Source organism: Herpailurus yagouaroundi, unplaced genomic scaffold (genome assembly GCF_014898765.1).
Source record: "Herpailurus yagouaroundi ecotype Mexico unplaced genomic scaffold, PumYag 182, whole genome shotgun sequence".
Taxonomy (NCBI): Eukaryota; Metazoa; Chordata; class Mammalia; order Carnivora; family Felidae; genus Herpailurus; species Herpailurus yagouaroundi.
Window position 1 is genome coordinate 27128852 of NW_024412413.1, and position 11986 is coordinate 27140837.

Genomic DNA, 11986 nt, shown 5'->3' on the forward strand with positions numbered 1-11986 from the left:
TGTGCGCGCGACTTCCCAGCCCCGCGCGCCTCCCTAGCTCCCCGCCTCCCTCCCCTGTCCGCGCTCTCAGTGCGCCCCTCCCGGCTGCTGCGGAGGCCGCTTTCCAGGAACTTTCCAGGAATCCGTCTCACGTGACCGCGGCCCCCGCTCCCGCTTTAAAGAGGCTCCGGAGCTAATGCGCAGGCTTCAGGGGAGGCGGGCTCATAGCGCTCGTTGCGGTGCCGGGCGGCGCGGCTGCCTAGGAGTCCGCCCGCCTCTGACCGCACAGCTCCGAGTGCTCCGAGGCGCGCACAAGCCCCACCGCCACCGCCACCGCCACCGCCGTCCCCGCTTCGGCGGCCGGAGCCTGACCCCCCACCGTGTCAGCTGTGCGCGGGGGTCTGATGACCAAGCGATATCCTCGCCCAGCCGCGGGGCTCTGTCTTTCCCACCCGCTCCGCGCCTTCTCGACGTGACCCTCCCAACTGCACATTTTGTGAAAGGGATGCGGGAGAGGCTGGGGGTCCCCGAAAACGGCCCCTCTCGCTCTACAGCACATTAGTGGGGGTGGGAGAGGCCCCGATCCAGGCCCCCGCGCTCCCCACCGAGAGCCGGAGGGAGCGGACCGAAGGCTGTGCCCTCGCCCAGGTCCTAGAAGGCAGCCAGAGAGCTGAGAGCGGTGCCTCCTTAAGCGGCGCTAGCGGCTCTCAGTCTCCTCCCCCAGGCGCTCCTGCTCTCAAGTCACCGGCAGCAGCCCAGCCGGGCTCCTCCTCCCCTCCTCCCCCTTCCCCTCCTCCCTCTCTTCGTAGTCTACACGGCCCCACTGTCTCCTTCCGCTGGCAGACCCCGCTCACCTGCCCTGACTGCTGAAGGGGCGCCCTTACCTACGCTCCCGGGTCGTGCTGGACCGCCGGCCTCGGTGCCTTGCAGTCCCGAGAGCTCTCGTCTTGGCGATTTCTCCCGCAGGGCTAGCGCCCAGGGACTGGAAATTCGGAAAGATCTAGTCACTCCCCTGCCCGAAGACCCTCACCTCCTCCCACCCGATTGGAGGCCACCTGGACTCCGTTGGAACTCAGCTCCTCGCCTGCATGCCCGCCTCCAAAGTGTGACCTACTTTTAAAAAACCATTAGCACTCACGGGAAAACCGGATCCCAAATTTCGATAACCATTTTTCTTTGAAATACTATTCTATTGCATCACTGCTCAAAAGCTTGAAAGGTCAATGGCCACTTTCGGTTGAAGCAGGGGCTAAGGGGAAGTTGGGCGAGGAAGGGGGAGGAGGCGTGGGGGAGGCCGGCTCACAAACCTTGCCTGGTGTCCCCCCTGCTGGCCCTAGGAGGAAACGTAAACCAGCTTCCTGCCTTCCCGGACAGGCAGGAGTCAGGCAGGAATGATTCTCTCAATAATTTTCCTGCTTTTGAGTAAGTAACTATGCAAATGATAGGCAGGTGAGCCAGGAAGCAGGGGCGGGGGGACGGCGGCCCGCCCCCGCCAGGCATTCCCAAGCTAACAAATGATTTTGTCAACAATAGAGTGGTGTGGATGGAATCGTGTTTTGTTTTTTAGAGTCTAACAAGTAGAGGGCAGAGCTAATTCAACCCTAGTTAAAACTCTATAAAGTGGCTGAATAATTTGGCCAAATCATTTACCATCTTTGGGCCCTTGGCCTTTTCTATAAAATGAAGGAACTGGACTCCAGTCCTGGCTCAGGGACTGGGATGAATGAACAAATCAGATTCATGTAGAGTTTGTGTGTAGTCTGAGGCCCAGAGAACCTTTAAGAACCACTGTATCTACTAGGGTTCACTATGTTCTAGGTTATTCCATTTGGCTTCTTATTCCTCTGCGGAGAATCCCAGACCAAGGATGTACCCCCTGTTCTGCAGTTTAAAAGATTTTAAGGTTTTCACAAAGATAAATTTCTATTTAATTGCCAGTTGAAATGAATCTGCCAGCAACCTTCATGCAACCTACATGCATGTACTTTCCTGTTGCCTCCTAGCACATGCTGTTCCCTCTTCCTGGGATGCCCTTCGCCAGAATGGGTGTGTGGCCAGCTCTCATCATTCAGCTCGCAGCTCAAAGTCACCTCCACAGACAGTCATTGTTCACGAAAATTACAGTAAGCACAATGCCAACTGCAGGGGCACCAAATTTTGTAGCAAAGAAAGATTTTCGACTTTTGTTTCTGAACTGTTTCCCAGAGATCCCAGCATTTTGTTGGCTTTTTTAATCCCCAAGAAACACATATGGGAGGGCCTCTTAGGAAAATATTTATGGGATGGTGTTAAGTGAGAAAAAAGTAGAATGTGAAATTGTATCTATGCTATGGTTACAACATTATAACATTATGTATATGCCTGTGGGCAAAAACAGAAGGAAATGTAGAGAAATGAAAGCTTTTTTTCGGGTGGCAGGATATGGGTAAATTTTTAAACTTGACTTTCTTTAATACTGTTCCAGTATTTTGGATACAGTCATTGTTTTCCAAAGTTGCATGTGAGTGTCTTCAGTGACTCTAAGAGGGTAGAGTGTAATCCGTAGAGCTTATGACTCTAGTCCTGACGGACCTTTCTCCTGAACTCCCAGGCGGGTCACTCAGCACTGCCTTTCAGATGTCTAATGGGTACCCCCAGTGTAGCATGTCCCAAACCGAGACCCGATAATTTCTTTTTTTTTTTTTATTTTTTTTTAATGTTTATTTATTTTTGAGACAGAGAGAGACAGAGCATGAATGGGGGAGGGGCAGAGAGAGAGGGAGACACAGGATCGGAAACAGGCTCCAGGCTCCGAGCCATCAGCCCAGAGCCCGACGCGGGGCTCGAGCTCACGGACCGCGAGATCGTGACCTGGCTGAAGTCGGACGCTCAACCGACTGCGCCACCCAGGCGCCCCCCGATAATTTCTTAAAACAACCCTGTTTGAGACAAAAACAAAAGCAGTTCCTCCTTCATTTCTCCCCATCTCTGAGAAATGCCATTTCTAATCTTCCGTTGCTCTGGCTAAAAGCCTTAAAATCATCCTTGCCCGCTCTCTGTCACACGCCCCACATCCCACGTGTTGGCCAATCCTTTGACTCTGATTTCACAACAAACCCAGAAGTAAAGCCCTTGCCACATTTTCACCACACACCAGTCCAAGCCAGGCTTCCCAGTCTCTGCCTGGCCTACTGCTGCAGCCTCTACCTGGTACCTTTGTCCCTCCGACAGACTCTTCCTGACAGAGCAACGACAGTGACCCTGTTTAAGGATCTGCTCCAGTCCAAATGGCTGCATCACACAAGAGTGAAAGACAAAATCCCAGTAGCTTCTCGGTTCTATTTATCTCCCTGACCTCATCCCCTCCTGCTCTGTCCCTTGATCATTCCGCTCGAGGCACATTGGACTCCTTGCCTTTTCCAACACCTACTGCCCTTACTCCTTCCTCAGCACCTTCTCCTCGACCCACCAGGCTCCTCCTTCAGATATCTGCGTGGTTTGTTCCCTTACTTCCACGGACCTTTATTCAGTGCCACCGGCTCAGTGAGACCTTGCCTGACCACCGTATTCAGATTCAACCCGCCTCCACACGCCGTTCTCTCTCTTCCCTGCTCTGGTTTTCTCCTTAACACTGATCACTATCTAACCTAGGTATATTTTATTTATTGGTCTGGTTTCCCGTATTTCTCCTTCACTAGAATGTAAGTTCCATGAGGCCATGTACTCGTGTTTGCATTCTTCACAGCTACATCTCAACACCTCCGATAGTCCCCCGCATGTAGCCGGCATTCCCCGTACGTGTTGAATGAGTCAGTGGATGGATGGGTGGTCCGTTAGCAGTGTGGCTTTAAGGTTAAACTTCCCAGGCATGAATCCTCACTCTGCCACCACTTGCTACATGAGTGATCTCTGGCAAATTATTTATCCTCTTACAGAGATAATACTGGAACTTACCTTAGAGAGCGGTGGGGAGAACTAAATGAGATCATCATATCTCATATCTATATCCCTGTATCTCTCTAACGCTGTATCTCATATCTGTTCTGTTCAGCGGGGCAGGTGCATGGCTGCGATGCTGAACTGTCATTCTACTTGACGGGGGAAGGGAGAAGTTTCTTCTGTGGCCTGCATTTGAGGAATTGCCAAGGCCTGAAAATCTGTGCCAGTCAAACTGGATGCTCTTGATTTGCGATGCAGATGTTCTAATACTGGAGTTGACAAGTGCTCCACACTAAGTTGTTGTTGCTGTTGTTGTTGTTGTTGTTGTTGTTGTTGTTTTGCCTATTTGCAGACACGATCCCCCCTCCGGCCCCCGCTTCTGAGATGATGAGCAGTGATGACCATGTGAGCCAAATTTTCTACCACCTAGAAGGAGCCCTTCGAAGAAGGGAAGCAACAGAGAATGCAGGGCTCAGGCTAGAGTGGGACGAAGAGGTCTCTGAGCGCTTGAATCCAGTTCGCCTGAGGCCACACCACCCTTGGGCTCAGATACAGGAGCCAACACGTTAATTTTTCCTCCTTAGTTTGACTTGGGTCCTGTAACTTGTCATCAGAGACACTCTCATGGGGTGTAGGGAGTTGGGTAGGAAAGACTCCATGGGAGGGAGTGGAATAGAGAATTGAAAAGATACAGGACAGAACTATCTTCTGTATGATGAGTGTCTCTTACTTCTCCCCTGGTGCTACTCAATACCAATTCCCTTTTCCAAGGTCCTGCTTGCTCCACCCCGTGATGGAGCCTACTCCTTGGTGCCCTGGCCGGCTTCAGCACTCTGGGTCAGGGATTCCAGGAGGGAGAAGCTGGGCAGATGGCTTTCCCCTAGACTTCTGGGCCCCAGGAGCATGCGAGATGGACATGCCCTTGGTCTTTCTAGTCACAGAAGCTGAGGGGAGTCATATTCTAGGAAAGTAGTTGTTAATCTAAAATCACAGGTCTCTCAGAAATTCTGGTAAAATCTATAGACTGGAGTTCACAAACCACCTGCCCGTGGGCAGTATTTGATCCCTCGGAGTGTCACGGTTGGTGTGCCAAGATTCTCTCTAAAACCATGTGAATCAAATTAAAATTCTAGAGATTTCACCCCAAAGTGATCCAGAATTCTGCTTTCTCTTAACCAACCTGAAACTCTGTCAACACTGGATCCCGTTCCCTCAAGGCAGAGATCAGCTGAAGCAGAGTGGTGGCTGCCTCTGTGGAAGGCACATTCACCACAGTCCTCACCATCCCCCGGCCTCCCCAACTCTGAACATGACTTGCCATTTGTCATCACACCTGCAGTGTTTTTCTTACGGTGGTGAGATATTTCTCTGGACCCCAGTCTCTACCAGAAGCAGGGAAATAAAAGATCGAAAAGACCAGATATTTCCAGACAACTGGGAGAGAACTTCTTTCTCTATAAAAGTGAAACATATTCCTCTGTGTATAATAAGCAAACAAAGTGTGGCTAGATTCTCATACCTGACCTGTTTCATTCTTCTATGTTCCTACACGGCCCAGGCATGTGTGGACAGCCTCCATCTAAGACAGCCTCTGCAGAAATATCTTCTGGAAGCACAGATTTGGGGGATCAGTTGACAACCTGAAGCCCAACTATGAATCCTGAGGGGCCTCTTGACCTGAGGCAAGAACCCTGTCCTGAGGTGGAGAACCTCCAAGGAAGTGCTTCTCTAGAGATAAGAGTACTAGAGATAGGGGCGCCTGGGTGGCTCAGTCGGTTAAGCGTCCGACTTCAGCCAGGTCACGATCTCGCGGTCTGTGAGTTCGAGCCCTGCATCGGGCTCTGGGCTGATGGCTCAGAGCCTGGAGCCTGTTTCCGATTCTGTGTCTCCCTCTCTCTCTGCCCCTCCCCCGTTCATGCTCTGTCTCTCTCTGTCCCAAAAATAAATAAAAAACGTTGAAAAAAAATTAAAAAAAAAAAAAAAAAAAGAGTACTAGAGATAAAAGCCATCTGCCCAGCTTCTCCCTCCTGGAATCCCTGACCCAGAGCGCTGAAGCCGGCCAGGGCACCAAGGAGTAGGCTCCATCATGGGGTGGAGCAAGCAGGACTTTGGAAAAGGGAATTGGTATTGCACAGCACCAGGGGAGAAGTAAGAGATGCTCATCATACAGAAGATAGTTCTGTATGGGTCTTTCTGTATTGAACTGGTTGTATAGTCAGAGGATCACCAATCATAAGACTTTGGTGCTAGAAAGGACATCGTTTCACTGGTGCAGAATAATTTTCCTTGTCCTCCTTCTTCTCCCTCACGATGTTCTAATCCTCTTGCCTCATTTCTCAAACACACAAGCCTGCCTCAAGGCCTTTGCACTTGCTCTTTGCCCCATATTCCCATGGCATCACTCCCTCACTTTGTTTGGGTCTTTGCTCTGAGAGGCCTCCCGTTTCTTATCAATGACCATTTCTTTCTCCTGTTTTATTTTTCATCTCAGCAGCTACTACTACCTGACATTATAATGGCTTTTATTTGTCATGTGTTTAATGTCTCTCTCTCATTGAAACATAAGCAGAGATTTTGTATGTTATAATCACTACTCTATCCCCAATGCCTAAAGAAGCTCCTGGCCCATAGTAGATACCCAGTATAAAGTGAATGAATGAATGAATGAATGAATGAATGAATGAATTGAATGCATCCACAAGTAAGGAAACAAATGTGTTTACCACTTTTCTGCCCTGGATCCCTTGACTTTTCATCTTCCCCAGATGCTCACCTTAATCTATGGCTTAGCCTTCCGACTCTGGTCTGTTACCAAGAAGAAGTTGGCTGTTTTAGAATTTCTTCTTAATCTCTGGAGCCTGACCTCACAACTATGGTACCTAGTAGACAGCATGTGAGAGACTCACCCACCCAATAAATGTTCATGGGTATTTAAATGCTCTAGGCCTTGTAGACAAATATAATCCAGCCCACTCTTAAGAGGGTCTCAGTTAAGTGAGAGGGACATCACTGATGATGCTAACAAAGGGTTAAGAGTAATAGAGAAATGCAGACTGGTTTTGCAAACAGCTGGGGAGCACCCCTACAACCACCTTGGGAAGTCCAGAAAGGCTTCACAGGAGAGGGGACCTTGATCAAGCCCCTTAACTTCTCGGGATTCGTGTTTTCTCAAAACAAAAAAAAAAACTTGGATTTGATGAGCAGTTGTGTTTCCTTCTCATTCAAATCACCTTCCAAGCCCCACTCCACAACCTCCCAAAGAGCAACTGATGATGTTTTTATACATAAGCCTGGGCAGCTTCTAGGTATGTTTGATTTTCCAGAGAAGTTCACAAAGGTCAAGGCCTGGTGTGATGATGTGGTAAGCAGAGCAGTCAGAAGAAATACCTATTAGTAAATAACAAACAGCACCCCTGGCTTACTCATGGAATTCTGAGAAGCAGCAGTACCCAGTGAACCAGGCTAGAGATTGGCAGTCATGGGTGAGACTAACTTTAACCTAAGGCATGTGGCAGGGCTACAAAAGGCAAGCTCTGAATAGCACAACTGCCACCTCCTTGAGCCACGGGACAACCTCCATACGCATTCCACATTGGAAGGCACACTGGTCACACATACAGGCCTTTTCTGCTAATGTAGCATGTTAAAATTATAATGGTCGTGCCCTGACCTAATGGAAAGCAATATAATATCACCAGTTTGCCTGTATATAATGGCTTAAATCTCTCTTCACCAATGTATCATATTCACATAACACGTTGACAATAGTAGGAAAAAATGCCTAGTTTATGTGTAAATAAATTAAGCCGAAGTCAATTAAGTAGGTTATTCTGTACTTGTAAACAAATTGTCCTTGGGAAAACAGTATAGAGTTTAATATGAACAAAGAAAACATTTTTAAGTGGAAAAGTAGCTTGGAGGGTAAGTTGCTTTTTTTTTTTTTCTTTTTTAATTTTAGAGAGAGAAACAGAACACGATCAGGGGAGAGGGGCAGAGAGAGAAAGAGAAAGAGAAAGAGAGAATATCAAGCAGGCTCTACACCCAGCACAGAACCTGAAGCGGGGCTCAATCCCACAACCCTGGGATCATGACCTGAGCTGAAATCAAGAGTTGGCTGCTCAACTAACTGAGTCACCCAGGGGCCTCAGGTAAGTTGCTTTTTAAATAGGTCATTCAAGTCACTAAAAGTACCTATCCCAACAAATGTGGCTGTAATATTTTCAAATGTTATTTACAACATTTGAACAAAAGCAAAGGATAGAAGTTGAAGGGAAAGGTTAGGTTCCTTTGTTTTGTTTTAAAATATTCCCAATCAAGAAATTGTTACATTTCAGTATGTGCCAACAATTCTAAAATAAACATAAAAGGAAAGTCTTATTTCTTATAAAATACATTGAAAAAAATCTATTTAGAAGTAAGTCTGTGGACATCATGCTGGTAAGTCCTGCCATTTTTCCCTTTGGCTTTTCCAGTGTTGCAGAGATTTTATTTTTTTTTATTTTATTTTTTTTATTTAAAAAAATTTTTTTCAACATTTATTTATTTTTGGGACAGAGAGAGACAGAGCATGAACGGGGGAGGGGCAGAGAGAGAGGGAGACACAGAATCGGAAACAGGCTCCAGGCTCTGAGCCATCAGCCCAGAGCCCGACGCGGGGCTCGAACTCACCAACGGCGAGATCGTGACCTGGCTGAAGTCGGACGCTTAACCGACTGCGCCACCCAGGCGCCCCACAGAGATTTTATTTCAAGTTCTCCCCTTCCCCCCCCTTTTATTCCTTCCCTCTTTTATTTTTTTAAATGTTTATTTATTTCAAGGGAGAAAGAGAGTGCACGCGCAGGAGGGGCAGAGAGAGGAGAGAGAGAGTCCCAAGCAGACTCCATGCTCTCAGTGCAGAGCCCGAGGCGGGGCTTGAATTCATGACCTGAACTGAAATCAAGAGTTGGGCGCTTAACCCACTGAGCCACCTAGGCGCCCCACCCTTCCCATTTTTAACACCAATACTTAAAAGAGACAAATTTGGGGCGCCTGGGTGGCGCAGTCGGTTAAACGTCCGACTTCAGCCAGGTCACGATCTTGCGGTCAGTGAGTTCGAGCCCGGCGTCGGGCTCTGGGCTGATGGCTCAGAGCCTGGAGCCTGTTTCCGATTCTGTGTCTCCCTCTCTCTCTGCCCCTCCCCCGTTCATGCTCTGTCTCTCTCTGTCCCAAAAATAAACAAACGTTGAAAAAAAAAAAATTAAAAAAAAAAAAAAAAAGAGACAAATTTTCCTGGCAAAGTCATCAGGCAGATCCTTATCTTTCACCACATAGAATTTTTAGTCCAAAGTCTATCATGCCTTCTGTTTGCCACTATCACCTAGTTTCCCCCCAACCCCACCACATGCTCATTGTCTACCAGATTAATTATATTGTAATCTGTTGATTCCAGCCATTAAATGGACAAAAATAAAGATAGCATAGTAAATAAAGATGGTATGAATAAATAAATATCACTAATAGCAACTGGGAAATCAGAAAAGTTATAATATGACAACGTCTCACGTAAAGATGACCACTACAAAAGAATAAAACACCAAACACCAAACCCTACCCAAAAGAAATGGGTAATCTGTATAGCCCTATTGTTATAAAGAAATAGATTCCAGATTCAGAAAGCTTCACTGGTGAATTTTACCAAACACTTAAGAAATAACACCTATTCTTTGTTAAATTTTCCCCCCAAAATAAAAGTGGGAATATTTCACAACTCATTCTAGGAGGCCAGAATGTTCTAGATATAAAAACAAAACAAAACAAAACAAAAAAAACCAGATAATACAGAAAAGAAAACTGTAGACCAATATTTCTCAAAAGCACAATCACAAAATAATGGCAAATTGAATCCAGAAATACATAAAGAGGATGATATATGAATGACCCACTTGGATATATTCCAGGAAGGTGAGGTTGGTTCAACATTCACAGTCAGTTGGTAATTCACAATCTCAACAGACTAAAAGAGTAAAATCATGTCTTAATACATGTAAAAAAATCATTTATAAAATTCAACATTCATCCATCATAAAAAAAATTTCAGCAAACTAGGAATAGAAGGGAACTTCCTCAATCTGACAAACCTTACCTACAAAACAACAACAACAACAACAACCACAGCCAACATCATTGTAATGGTGAAAGATTGAAGGCTCCCACACTAAGATTGGGAAGAAAGCAAGAATGTCCATTTTTACAACTTCTTTTCACCATTGTATTGGAGGTACTGGCCTGTGCCTTAAGACAAAAAAATAAATAAAAGTATATAGATCGTAAAGGAAGAAATTTTAAAATGTCTTTAGTTACAAACAGCATAATCTCTACATAGAAAATTGTAAGGAATCAAAACCAAAAACAGTTACTACAACAAATATGTGAGTTTAGCTAGGTTTCGGGATACAAGATCAATACAAAAAATAAGTTTTACTAATTACCAGTAACAAACTACTGGAAATTGAAGATGTTAGTAATACCACCTACAATAGATTTAAAAACATGAAATAGTAATAAAGTTAATCAAATATGTGCAAGAGCTGTACATGTAAAAGAAAATTTTTGAGTGCTGAGAAAAGTTAAGGAAAATTAAATGAAGAGACAGACCATGCTCATGGATGGGAAGGTCAATATTGTTAAACAAAATCTCAACAGCCTTTCTCCTTGTGTTGTAAAAATCAACAAACTGATTCTAAAATGTATTTGGAACACATGCACAACCATTTCCCCCAAACATGGAGCCTTGTAGTCCCGGTCTCACCTGATGAGGATGAGGGAGTGGTGGGTTCAGTTTGGGCTATTGGCTGTGCCCTTGCTCGCAGCCTGTCTGCATATCCCACCCCTCCCCCGTCCCCTACCCCACCCCCAGCTTTCTCCTGCTCTTTACTCCTGGAAGTTGTCAGGCAAATTTTTCACCTACAAGGGATTGCGCATCTTCTACCAAGACTCTTCTGGTGTGGTTGGAAGTCCTGAGATAGTTGTGCTTTTACATGGCCTTCTAACATTCCGGCCATGATTAGTAGAGGATTTGGGAAACCCTAAGTTTTCATCAAGTGATTGCCCTTGATTTCGTGGGCTTTGGCTTCAGTAACAAATTGAGACCACATTATTATTCCATGTTTGAGCAGGCCAGCATTGTGGAGGCACTTTTGTGGTACCTGGGGTTCCAGAACCACAGGATCAACCTTTTGTCTCATGATTATGGAGATATCGTTGCTCAGGAGCTGCTTTGTAGGTTCAGGCAGAATCAATTTGGTAGCCTTACCATAAGGAGTCTCTATCTGTCAAATGGAAGGTATATTTCCTGAGACTTACCGTCCTCTCCTTCTCCAAAAGTTTCTCAAAGAGGGAGGCATGATGTCACCCATCCTCACACGATTGATGAACTTCTTTGTATTCTCTTGAGGTCTCATCCCAGTCTTTAGGGTGTACACCCGCCTCTCTAAGAGTGAGCCATGGGACATGTGGGCAGGGATCTGCCACAATGATGGAAGCTTAGTTATCGACAGTCTTTTACAGTACATCAACCTGAGGAAGACGTTTAGAAGATACTGGATGGGAGCTCTGGCTTCTCTAACTGTCCCCATTCATTTTATCTATGGACCATTGGATCCCGTAAGTCCCCTATCCAGAGTTTTTGGAGCTGTACAGGAAAACACCACAGTGTCGATTCTGGATGACCACGTTAGCCACTATCCACAGCTAGAGGATCCCCTGGGCTTCCTGACTGCCTGTATGGGCTTCCTCAACTCCTTCTGAGCTGCAAAGAGTAGATTCCCTGTATTACCTCCCCTACTCCCTTACCTGCTGTGTATTCCACTTAGAAAGAAATGCCCAGAAGAAGTCTTGGCCACCAAACACTTTCTCTCACAACAGTTCACCTGACTCACTGGTGATCAACATATAGTAAAAAACCCACAGAAGCTCCAGCTAAGGATGGCCCTAACAGTTCACCTCCCATTCTTCCAACATCTGAGCGAATGTATGCACTTGCCTTTGCCTTTGCACTGTTAGGAAGTTCTGATGAGCACTACTGCTCACAGATACAGAAAGATAGGGAGAC

At 46.3% G+C, this 11986-nt stretch overlaps 1 pseudogene; it reads left to right on the forward strand.

The window, feature by feature from the left end:
• Positions 1–10687: 10687 nt before the first annotated feature.
• LOC121041048 (mesoderm-specific transcript homolog protein-like) lies at positions 10688–11986 on the forward strand (annotated as a pseudogene).